The 12,602-nt window shown below is 42.2% G+C and overlaps 1 non-coding gene across 1 annotated transcript; it reads left to right on the top strand.

The window, feature by feature from the left end:
* Positions 1-3,427: 3,427 nt before the first annotated feature.
* Positions 3,428-3,502, top strand: Trnaw-cca (transfer RNA tryptophan (anticodon CCA)). The gene has a single exon. It is a non-coding gene; the product is annotated as a tRNA-Trp (tRNA).
* The last annotated feature ends 9,100 nt before the right edge of the window (positions 3,503-12,602 follow it).

Below are 12,602 nucleotides of genomic sequence, written 5' to 3'. Positions count from 1 at the left end.
CCAATCTATTTTCGCCTCTCTCCGACTTAGAGCGTCGTTTACCGTTATTGTCAACGAAACCTTGATGGGGTTTGATGTCACTTAAAATGAATGGGTAAATCCGTTGGGCTTACAGCACGGGTGGCCAAGAATTCGGTTCGTAGGTGGTGCCCTGGCACGAGTGCCATACCGCTCAGCCTGGCTGGCACAATTCCCCCACCGTCGCCTCACGCTGTCAGTGCGCGAGGAGAGCGCAACTTCGTAGGAGCCGCGTTCACACTTATCAACAACATATATCAAAAAGAAAACAATTTTTCAGTATTATTTAATTACTTTTGGTGCGCTGAAGACATGTAATTTTTATGTGGGCTGACTGTCACCATACAGACATACACAGACAGTTCCACAGATGTTTGCACTCTGATTGCCAATTAACCGTGACTTATTTAGTTTCATAGTTGCAAAAATGTTTTTCACACACGTGTGCTGACGGAAATATTGTAGCACTTTTACAACCTCATTATGGAGATGTGGAAACCACCAGAGGTAAGCAATGAAGACGACTTGGACAGTTTTAACTTTAAAGGGATCTGTCTTTAAAACCGGAATTACCTTAGAGATCACTCGGTTACATCTACACATGAATAGAGGTGCTTTCAACTGAAACAGCTCCAGAAGAGATGTAAGACTGGTAGTGCCCTTGAAAGTTCTCTAAACTTGCAAATCTTTCAAGACCACAATGAATTCTTCGAACCTCACGTTCTCTTTAAAGTCAGTTAGCTTAGGGAACTGGACGGTGTCTCAGAATGTGTCCCTTCTACAGTGCGATTTTCTTTTCAAATTCATCCCCACCGAATCATAAATAAGTTTTTTACTTGTGATGTCTTACTGTAGGCAGCGTGCAGTCAAACCCACTTAAAATGTGAGGCCAGCAATCCACTCTGAATGTTATAATTTTCATTCTTGAACTCCTTTTCCCTTCATAAATTCAGCAATAGCGAGTTTGAAACTTCAGACTCGTTCCGGGAATACCCCTTTACGTACACAACGTACTTTGCAGTAATATAAAAAAATACGTGCACCCTAAAAAATTTTACTATTTGTATCGACAATCTCTTCACGTGCTCCGTTCTTGAAAATTTAGCACAACGGTTTTATCCGAGCACAGAACAATGAATCCCATCTGTTCATTGCTGTTATTTTTTGCTCTTTCATTGCAAAACTAAATCTTTAAATTTCTTCTGCAAAGTAATGTAGCGTCATTTCATAGCAAATCTGCAGTACCCGTCGATTATGTGACTGCATAATGTATATTCAAAATACTCATTCCTCTTGTCTGTCATTCCCATTCATTTTTAGAGACTTCTGACGATAGATCGCTTGACTTGATCTTTCTGTGTAGACAGTCACTGGACCTGTGAAGGTCCTCCATTCCACTAACAAGTAGCGAAAGGCAAACAGCGTCGTCACTACGATTCTGACGAACTGAAGAGATTTGCACCGACCGAAAAATACCAGTAATCAATGAAAGGCGTCGCTGTTCCGGATACTTCCGAGAAGAATCGAGCAGGCAGGCAGGCAGGCCTGGTATACTGGGTAAGACAGACCTCTCCTGCTGCTAGATCTGTGAGGATAGTGGCTTTTTGCATACTGAAGTTTTTACCTCCAAATGGGGAGGATTTACAAGGGTTCGGACGATTCAGCTTCCATAGTAGTATTCTAATCATATATCGAAAAGCCATAATACAATTCTCCTGTTTTCCGTTATAATAGTTCTCTTGGAAGAAAGTAAAACACCACGTATCTGTGTGAACAATTTTTGTTTAGAGCTATAGGCTATAGAAGGTGAAAGAACATATACGTGGGAAACTATCTGTCGCCCTGCAATTGTATTTGTAAATGATTGAGAGAAAGAAACCGAAACCACATATTTTTCGGAGCACTGCATTTTATTTCTTGCTGTCGTTTATAACAGAAAATCTGCACATTGTTGATTAAATAAAGTAGCCAACCTCCATTTGACTGTTTATCAGGGTGTCGTTTCGGATAAAATCGGTCAAGAACGTTTCAAGATTTTTTCTAAGTAAGATTCACATTTTATCTGTGTATTAAAAAATATGTAGCTAACATCTACATCTTCATGGATACTCTGCAAATCACATTTAAGTGCCTGGCAGAGGGTTCATCGAACCACCTTCAGAGTTCTCTATTATTCCAATCTCGTACAGCGCACGGAAAGAATGAACACCTATATCTTTCCGTACGAGCACTGATTTCCCTTATTTTATCTTGGTGATCGTTCCTCCCTATGTATGTCGGTGTCAACGAAGTATTTTCGCATTCGGAGGAGAAAATTTCTTTTAATGATGTCCAGCCCAAATCCTGCATCATTTCTGTGACACTCTCTCCCATATTTCGCAATAATACAACACGCGCTGGCTTTCTTTGAACTTTTTCGATGTACTCCGTCAGTCCTAACTGGTAAGGACCCCACACTGTGCAGCAGTATTCTTAAAGAGGACGGACTAGCGTAGTGTAGGCAGTCTGTTTAGTATGTCTGTTACATTTTCTAAGTGTCCTGCTAGTATAACGCAGTCTTTGGTTAGCCTTCCCCACAACATTTTCTGTGTGTTCCTTCCAATTTAAGTTGTCCGTTATTGTAATACCTAGGTATTTAGTTTAATTTACGGCTTTTAGATTAGACTGATTTATCGTGTAACCGATGTTTAACGAGTTCCTTTTAGCACTCATGTGGATGACCTCACAAATTTCGCTGTTTAGGATCAGCTGTCACTTCTCGCACCGTTCAGATATCTTTTCTAAATCGTTTTGCAGTTTGTTTTGGCCTTCTGATGACTTTATTAGTCGATAAACGACAGCGTCACCTGCAAACATCCAAAGACGTCTGCTCAGATTGTCTCCAAAATCGTTTATATAGATAAGGAACAGCAAAGGGCCTATAACACCACCATGGGGAAAGCCAGAAATCACTTCTGTTTATCTCGATGACATTCCGTCAATTACTATGAACTGTGACCTCTCTGACTGGGAATGACAAATCCAGTCACATAACTCTGACAATGTTTCCAGAATGAGATTTTCACTCTGCAGCGGAGTGTGCGCTGATATGAAACTTCCTGGCAGATTAAAACTGTGTGCCGGACCGAGACTGGAACTCTGGATCTTTGCCCTTCGCGGGCAAGTGCTCTACCGACTGAGCTACCCAAGCATGACTCACAATCCGTCCTGATAGCTTTAATTCTGCAAGTGCCTCGTCTCCTACCATCCAAACTTCACAGAGGCTCTCCTGCATACCTTGCAGAACTCGCACTTTTGGAAGAAAGGATATAGCGGAGACATGGGTTAGCCACAGCCTGGGGGATGTTTGCAGAATGAGATTTTCACTCTGCAGCGGAGTGTGCGCTTATATGACGTCCTCACAACGTCGTGCTTGGATAGCTCAATTGGTAGAGCACTTGCCCGCCAAAGGCAAAGGTCCCGAGTTCGAGTCTCGGTCCGGCACAGAGTTTTAATCTGCCAGGAACTTTCAACTCAGACGATATTCCATAAGCAAGCAATTTCACTTCGAGCCGCATGTGTGTTTCAGTGTCAAAAGCCTTCCGGAAATCCAGAAATACGGAATCGATCTGAAATTCCTTGTCAATAGCACTCAACACTTCACGTCAATAAAAAGATAATTGTGTTTCACATGAATATTGTTTTCTAAACCCATGTTGACTGTGTGTCAATAGACCGTTCTAAAATCCTGCTGCAGACTTCCGTCTAAACATTTATTAGAGTAATGTGTAAATATTTCGAGTAATTAAGGTAATTCTTATTTATTGATCCGTCTCAGTTTAAAATTTTTATTAGATTAGTTGTTTCGTTCACTCCAGAATATCTTCAGATGTAAGTAGTTGCAATAAATGAGGACTATCCTATACATCCAAACACTTGCTGAATATCTTAAGACGATTATGTCGACTATGGTTTGTCATATAAGACCCCCCCCCCCCCCCCATGAACCGTAGACCTTGCCATTACGTGCCGTAGCGATACAAATAGCCGTATCGTAGGTGCAACCACAATGGAGGAGTATCTGTTGAGAGGCCAGAAATACTGAGGTTCCTGACGAGGGGCAGCAGCCTTTTCAGTTGTTGCAAGGGCAACAGTCTGGATAATACACTGATCTGGCCTAGTAACACTTACTAAAACGGCCTTGCTGTGCTGGTACTGCGAGCGGTTGAAAGCAAGGGGAAACTACAGCCGTAAGTTTTCCGAGGGCATACAGCTTTGCTGTATGGTTAAATGATGATGGTTTCCTCTTGGGTAAAATATTCCGGAGATAAAATAGTCCACCTTTGGGATCTCCGGTTGGGGACTACTCAAGAGGACATCGTTATCAGGGGAAAAAGTGACGTTCTACGGATCGGAGCGTGGAATGTCAGATCCCTTACTCGGGCAGGTAGGTTAGAAAATTTAAAAAGGGAGATGGGTAGGTTAAAGTTAGATATAGTGGGAATTAGTGAAATTCGGTGGCAGGAGGAACAAGACTTCTGGTTAGCTGAATACAGGGTTATAAATATAAAATCAAGTAGAGAAAATTTTGGAGTAGATTTAATAATGAATAAAAAATAGGAGTGCTTGTAAGCGGCTACAAACAGCATAGTGGACGCATTATTCTGGCCAAGCCCAAGCCTACTATAGTTGTACAAGTTTATATGCCAACTACCTCCGCAGATAGCGAAGAGATTGATGAATTGTATGATGACGTAAAAAAAATTATTCGGATAGTGAAGGTAGACGAAAATTTAATAGTCGACTGGAATTCGACAGTAGGAAAAGGAAGAGAGGAAACGTAATATGTGAATACGGATTGGGAGTAAGAAATGAAAGAGGAAGCCACCTGGTAGAATTTTGCACAGAGCATAATTTAATCATAGCTAACACTTGGTTCAAGAATCATGAAAGAAGGTTGTATGTGTACAACAGGCCTGGAGACACTGGAAGGTTTCAGATAGATTATATAATGGTAAGACAGAGATTTAGGAACCAGGTTTTAAATTGTAAGACATTTCCAGGGGCAGATGTGGACTCTGATCACAATCTATTGGTTATGAACTGTAGATTAAAACTGAAGAAACTGCAAAAGGTGGCAATTTAAGGAGATGGGACCTGGATAAACTGACTAAACCAGAGGTTGTACAGAGTTCCAGGGAGAGCATAAAGGAACGATTGACAGGAATGGGGAAAAGAAATGCAGTAGAAGAAGAAGGGGTAGCTTTAAGGGATGAAGTAGTGAAGGCAGCAGAGGATCAAGTAGGTAAAGAGACGAGGGCTAGTAGCACTCCTTGGGGAACATAAGAAATATTGAATTTAATTGATGAAAGGAGAAAATATAAAAACGAAGCAGGCAAGAATGAATAGAAACGTCTCAAAAATGAGATCGACAGGAAGTGCAAAATTTCTAAGAAGGGATGGCTAGAGGACAAATGTAAGGATATAGAGGCAGATATCACTAGGGGTTAAGATAGATACTGCCTACAGAAAAATTAAAGCGTCCTTTGGAGAAAAGAGAACCACTTGTATGAATATCAAGAGCTCACATGGAAGCCCAGTTCTAAGCAAAGAGGGTAAAGCAGAAAGGTGGAAGGAGTATATAGAGGATCTGTACAAGGGCGATGTACTTGAGAAAAATATTATGGAACTAGAAGAGGATGTAGATGAAGGTAAAATGGGAGATATGATATTGCGTGAAGAGTTTGACAGAACGCTGAAAGACCTAAGTCGAAACAAAGCCCTGGGAGCAGACAACATTCCGTTAGAAATACTAACAGCCTTGGGAGATTTTGATTTTATCCATACTGGATGAGATGTCGTGGTTGTAAATGTCAATGTTAAAAATATATCAGCTCAACCACTTGTTTATAGTGTAAAACACTAAGATTGACGCGTTTCGGAGGTCAAGCTTCCATCATCAGAATAATAAAAAGTAAAAGAAACTGTTAAAACTCGCTAAAATGGAACATGCACCAGGCACAATAAAATTGATAATAAAATTAAAACATCGTGGCTACTGCCCTTATTGCAGCCGTGGAGATGCACCTTGCAAGACACGGCTGCAACACGATGTTTTAATTTTATTATCAATTTTATTGTGTCTGGTGCATGTTCCATATTAGCGAGATTTAACAGGTTCTTTTACTTTTTATTATTCTGATGATGGAAGCTTGACTTCCGACACGCGTCAATCTTAGTGTTTTACACTATAAACAAGTGGTTGAGCCGATATATTTTTTAACATTAGCCTTGGGAGAGCCAATCCTGACAAAACTCGACCATCTGGTGAGCAAGATGTACGAGACCGGTGAAATACCCTCAGACTACAAGAAGAATGTAATAATTCCCAATCCCAAAGAAAGCAGGTGTTGACAGATGTCAAAATTACCGAACTATCACTTTAATTAGTCACGGCTGCAAAATACTAATGCGAATTCTTTACAGAAAAATCTTAGAAGCTAGCTTAAGAAAAGGCAAACCTACGTTTATAGCATTTGTAGACCTAGAGAAGGCTTTTGACAATGTTGACTTTAATGCTATCTTTCAAATTCTGAAGTTCGCAGGTGTAAAATACAGGGAGCGAAAGGCTATTTACAATTTTTACAGAAACTAGAAGGCCGTTATAAGAGTCGAGGGACATGAAAGGGAAGCAGTGGTTGGGAAGGGAGTGAGACAGAGTTGTAGCCTATCCCCGATGTTATTCAATTTGTATATTGAGCAAGCAGTAAAGGAAACTTTGGTGTAAGTATTAAAATCCATGGAGAAGAAATAAAAACTTTGAGGTTCGCCGATGACATTGTGATTCTGTCAGAGACAGCAAAGGGCTTGGAAGAGCAGTTGTGACGGAATAGACAGTGTCTTGAAAGGAGGATATAAGATGAACATCAATAAAAGCAAAATGAGGATAATGGAATGTAGTCTAGTTAACTCGGGTGATGCTGAGGGAATTAGATTAGGAAACGAAACACTTAAAGTAGTAAAGGAATTTTGATATTTGGGGAGCAAAATAACTGATGATGGTCGAAGTAGAAAGGATATAAAACGTAGACTGGCAATGCCAAGGAAAGCGTTTCTGAAGAAGAAAAATTTGTTAAAATCGAGTATAGATTTAACTGTCAGGAAGTCGTTTCTGAAAGTGTTTGTATGGAGTGTAGCCATGTATGGGAGTGAAACGTGGACGATAAATAGTTTAGACAAGAAGAGAATAGAAGCTTTCGAAATGTGGTGCTACGGAACAATGCTGAAGATTAGATGGGTAGATCACATAACTAATGAGGAGGTACTGACTAAAATTGGGCAAAAGAGAAATTCGTGGCACAACTTGACTAGAAGAAGGGATCGGTTGGTAGGACATGTTCTGAGGCATGAAGGGATCACCAATTTAGTGTGTGTGAAATCTTATGGGACTTAACTGCTAAGGTCATCAGTCCCTAACCTTACACACTACTTAACTTAAATTATTCTGAGGACAAACACACACATACACATGCCCAAGGGATGACTCGAACCTCCGCCGGGACCAGCCGCACAGTCCATGACTGCAGCGCCCTAGACCGCACGGCTAACACCGCGCGGCACCAATTTAGTATTGGAGGGCAGCGTGGAGGGTAAAAATCGTAAAGTGAGACCAAGAGATGATTACACTAAGCAGATTCAGAAGGATGTAGGTTGCAGTAGGTACTGGGAGATGAAGAAGCTTGCACAGGATGGAGTAGCATGGAGGGCTGCTTCAAATCAGTCTTTGGACTGACCACAAGAACAACAACGTAATAAGTAGCCTCTATCCGTGAAATGTTTATTAAAGTATCATGTAAAAATCTGTGTACATCGGTCAAGAAGTTTAGGCCGTTAGGTATTTTTTCTAACAACGTTTTGTGTTATATATATATATATATCCCTCCGAGCTTTCATTACTGTATCGTGCCAAAATCTGAAGGAAGTTGGTCAACACCAAATTGTCCTTACATAGTATTGTACAGTACTATAGATTACCGCCAAGCCAGGACCTTCAGCACTAGATACTTAGCGCTTCCCATAGCGAAACTGGATGGGTCGCTGGTTTGCAGTTTCATCCACCCGCCTCAATAATTTCCGCTAGGGGATACGAGCTATAAGAGTGCACAGTGATGATTTTCTACATGTTTTAATTTTAATTCTTTAAAAAAGAAACTACCCTCACAAGGTTACAACGTTAAATACACCAAATACAATGGTTTCCTCTGTCTTCAGAATCTTGTGTTTGATATCTCATCATCAGTGGCAGTTTCACACATGAAGAGTAAGAGCGGCTGTTCCTTAACCTTTTTTGCTCCTGCATCCTCTTTCGTCATCGTCTCTTACACCCGAATTTGCAAGCGTGAACCGAGGTTTCACCAAATTATTTACTGTAATTGGGATCAAACCCGAGACCTCTAATTCGATCACATAGCTGATGACGGAAATTGAAGCAAGATCAATTATTAATGTCACAGTATCATCAAATAAGACCAGCGGTGAACACAAGCTTTTACTATATTGAACACGGTGCTCTACTGTTCAGGCATGATTCTGCTAATTAAACCAAGTAATTAGCTGATCATGTTCGCACAGCTATATGTAATTTTATGAGAACAGTTTTTCGGTATGGGATGATGAAACATCACTCTGTGTAGGCCTTTAGGATATTGCACCACAAAAATGAAAACACAGTTGCCTCACAGCTCGTTCCACACGTTCCGCCAATAAGATGAAAGCCATTATGAATTCCGTGCCTCAACCGCCTGGCTTAGACACGTTCCAGATGCCTCAGTCCTTCTACGCTGTTGTAAACGGGACGTGGCAACCGCAGCCACGTGGTCTGAATACCCTACGACCATGGTGTACTCACAGCGTCGCTAATTAGTCGAAAATTGCTTTCCGATACTCAACGGCTTTCTAATTTCCGGCGCCAGCTAAGTTTAAACCCGCGACGACCACAGAAACCGGTCCCCTGATAAGATTAATCGGCGGCTACCCACATTTGCTACCCTCGGTATTAACCGATGGAGCTATTTAGTGTACACAGCGCCAGCTCAGCGGTCTCATTCCGGGCGAAATACTTGGTTTTCAGAGGTGCTGGTGTCGCTCACGAACCCTGAAGTGAGTTCTCTCACATCCATTCTCTACTGACTGTTCCTAGCGGTGGGCTCATATCCGAAATAGCGTGCTGGTTTGTACCTGACGGTGGAAATATCGATCTAGTCGCAAGTCTCGGTGAATATCCGGTAAGAATGTGTTTTCCATAGAAAGCGTCGATGTGTTTCTGAATTAAAAGCTTTCCGAAAGGCTGGAAACCGAACCTACTTGATTTCCCTATATCCCTAACAATAAAGGTATTGGCTGAGAAGGGAGCGCGTAGAATTTCGGTTGATCGATGTCTTTGGAAATAACGCTGATTTCCAGGAGAAGTTATTCGTGCCACGCTGATGTCATAATGTAAAAAATGAGAGCATATTCTAGCTATCTGCTAAAAAAAGTGTAAATGATTCAATGCGGTTGTTGTGTTATTCACTTCTCTCCTTTGTTTTAGAGAAGGGTGTTTCTGTACTCGACATGAAATCTGCAGTAACCTAGGGTCAATCGGAGAGCAAAATTATCTGCTAATTCTATACAGAATTGCGCCCTGATTCTAGACCGTCGTCTCCGGCCATCCTGATTTAGTTTTTCCGTGATTTCCCTAAATCCTTTCAGGCAAATGCCGGGATGGTTCCTTTGAAAGGGCACGGCCGATTTCCTTCCCCGTCCTTCCCTAACCCGAGCTTGCACTCCGTCTCTAATGACCTCGTTGTCGACGGGACGTTAAACACTAATCTCCTCCTCTCCTCCTCCTCCTCTAGACCGTCGGGTGCAATTACGTTTTAAAGATTTAAGTTACTTTTCATAATCACTAGCAGCGATTGTTTTTTATCTCGCTCATCCAAATAGTCCTACGAGTATTGATTTTTAGCAACAAGTAGGAAGTCTAGAAGACAAAGTTCAACATTACGACTTCTGTTGTTCTATTTTGTATATCAGTTCCTTTCTCGTCCAAGTTAATGAACACTGACTTTTTACTAATGGCACCCTAACGATAAAAAAAATTCTCATGGTTTGAGAAATGCCCTGAGGTAATATTTCGCTATAGTAGTAGCTACAGGGTTCACGGATTACGTTTCCAGCAGCAGAACGCTTTCAAATTAAATCTGTCTATATGTGGATTTATGCTCACGATACTGCCTCTATAACCTACCATTTTTAAGTATACCGCAAGGTACACGTTTTTGCTAAAGCTTGGTCCACCGTTAATTTGAAGTCCCTGTTCCTCTACTGTTCACAGATTCACATATACGACTATTATATCCTGTCTGAGAAATAAAGTAACCTCCTTGTCGACTTAAGTGAACATTTTTCTGCTTACTTTTCTAGCCTTTTTTACCTTGGTGTCCATTATTATAACAGCTCCATCGTGATCATTGATCCGAGTCTATACCTGAACTTCATCGAAGATGTCGTACCTGTTTGTTACTAATAAGTCTAAAACACACACACACACACACACACACACACACACACACACACATATATATATATATATATATATATATATATATATATATATACTCCTGGAAATGGAAAAAAGAACACATTGCGAGAGGGCTGTACAAGCAATGATCACACGCACGGCACAGCGGACACACCAGGAACCGCGGTGTTGGCCGTCGAATGGCGCTAGCTGCGCAGCATTTGTGCACCGCCGCCGTCAGTGTCAGCCAGTTTGCCGTGGCATACGGAGCTCCATCGCAGTCTTTAACACTGGTAGCATGCCGCGACAGCGTAGACGTGAACCGTATGTGCAGTTGACGGACTTTGAGCGAGGGCGTATAGTGGGCATGCGGGAGGCCGGGTGGACGTACCGCCGAATTGCTCAACACGTGGGGCGTGAGGTCTCCACAGTACATCGATATTGTCGCCAGTGGTCGGCGGAAGGTGCACGTGCCCGTCGACCTGGGACCGGACCGCAGCGACGCACGGATGCACGCCAAGACCGTAGGATCCTACGCAGTGCCGTAGGGGACCGCACCGCCACTTCCCAGCAAATTAGGGACACTGTTGCTCCTGGGGTATCGGCGAGGACCATTCGCAACCGTCTCCATGAAGCTGGGCTACGGTCCCGCACACCGTTAGGCCGTCTTCCGCTCACGCCCCAACATCGTGCAGCCCGCCTCCAGTGGTGTCGCGACAGGCGTGAATGGAGGGACGAATGGAGACGTGTCGTCTTCAGCGATGAGAGTCGCTTCTGCCTTGGTGCCAATGATGGTCGTATGCGTGTTTGGCGCCGTGCAGGTGAGCGCCACAATCAGGACTGCATACGACCGAGGCACACAGGGCCAACACCCGGCGTCATGGTGTGGGGAGCGATCTCCTACACTGGCCGTACACCACTGGTGATCGTCGAGGGGACACTGAATAGTGCACGGTACATCCAAACCGTCATCGAACCCATCGTTCTACCATTCCTAGACCGGCAAGGGAACTTGCTGTTCCAACAGGACAATGCACGTCCGCATGTATCCCGTGCCACCCAACGTGCTCTAGAAGGTGTAAGTCAACTACCCTGGCCAGCAAGATCTCCGGATCTGTCCCCCATTGAGCATGTTTGGGACTGGATGAAGCGTCGTCTCACGCGGTCTGCACGTCCAGCACGAACGCTGGTCCAACTGAGGCGCCAGGTGGAAATGGCATGGCAAGCCGTTCCACAGGACTACTTCCAGCATCTCTACGATCGTCTCCATGGGAGAACAGCAGCCTGCATTGCTGCGAAAGGTGTATATACACTGTACTAGTGCCGACATTGTGCATGCTCTGTTGCCTGTGTCTATGTGCCTGTGGTTCTGTCAGTGTGATCATGTGATGTATCTGACCCCAGGAATGTGTCAATAAAGTTTCCCCTTCCTGGGACAATGAATTCACGGTGTTCTTATTTCAATTTCCAGGAGTATATATATATATATATATATATATATATATATATATATATGAAGAGCACAAGGCAAAAATGATGATAGTCACTTTTTTGTAACTTTTGAGGACAACGAATATTCTGCTCCAGTCTCTCGTATATCATAAACGTTTACCGTATAATTATCACAACAACATTTTTATTGTTCTATATCTCTTTGTTTAGGTAATAAATCTAATACAATAAACACATTTTCAATTTTAAGGTACTTTATTAAATCAAAACTTAAATAGGTACACAAAAGTGATGGCTGTCATAAAAAACCTGGTAAAAACGATGAAAGCCCACTATCTTTCTGTGCTTCTTCAGTGGATCTTGTAAACTGTAAACAGATTCTGTTTGCCGTTTATTTTATAAGATTTATAATATTCTAGATTTTAACACATTAGGCCCATATAGATTTTATTTTAATACTGTTAATTACAACTTATGTTTTGTCAATGAGGAAATTCTTGAAAGTACTGTTGAGCAGATGGACTGCAAAACTGCTTCAGCTGCTGCATGTCTTAGTACTTTTCAGGTTTTAGTTTAATCAGATCTCGAAATA

Source organism: Schistocerca nitens, chromosome 4 (assembly GCF_023898315.1).
Source record: "Schistocerca nitens isolate TAMUIC-IGC-003100 chromosome 4, iqSchNite1.1, whole genome shotgun sequence".
In the NCBI taxonomy this organism is placed as follows: domain Eukaryota; kingdom Metazoa; phylum Arthropoda; class Insecta; order Orthoptera; family Acrididae; genus Schistocerca; species Schistocerca nitens.
The sequence above is the reverse complement of the archived record's forward strand: the minus strand, read 5'-3'. Positions and strand labels throughout refer to the sequence as shown.